Below are 354 nucleotides of genomic sequence, written 5' to 3' on the forward strand. Positions count from 1 at the left end.
TCTCATCATCGACCCCGGCAGTAAAGCATCGAATGCCCAGAAAACCACAAGCAAACAAAAGATATTAACTATTAACCCAATTTACCCAGTAAACATAGAAATATAACAACTATGGGTTTACGTCAACATGTGTGTATATACGCAATTATGAATAAAAATTCATCTGTTATTATTATTTCCTTTTCCTTTCACTGCAAAAAACAGTTCATCATTATCATTACAGTGCAAGCCCAGGCACACACAGAGTGAGTCTCCAAGAACACACACACACACACAATGGAGTAGCAATAATAATTATTATAGGATAAACACAGAGAGCAAAAACGCAAAAAGCATTAATAATTAAGAAACAAA

The sequence above is a fragment of the Trypanosoma theileri genome, assembly GCF_002087225.1.
Source record: "Trypanosoma theileri isolate Edinburgh chromosome Unknown TM35_Tth_60_V1, whole genome shotgun sequence".
Taxonomy (NCBI): domain Eukaryota; phylum Euglenozoa; class Kinetoplastea; order Trypanosomatida; family Trypanosomatidae; genus Trypanosoma; species Trypanosoma theileri.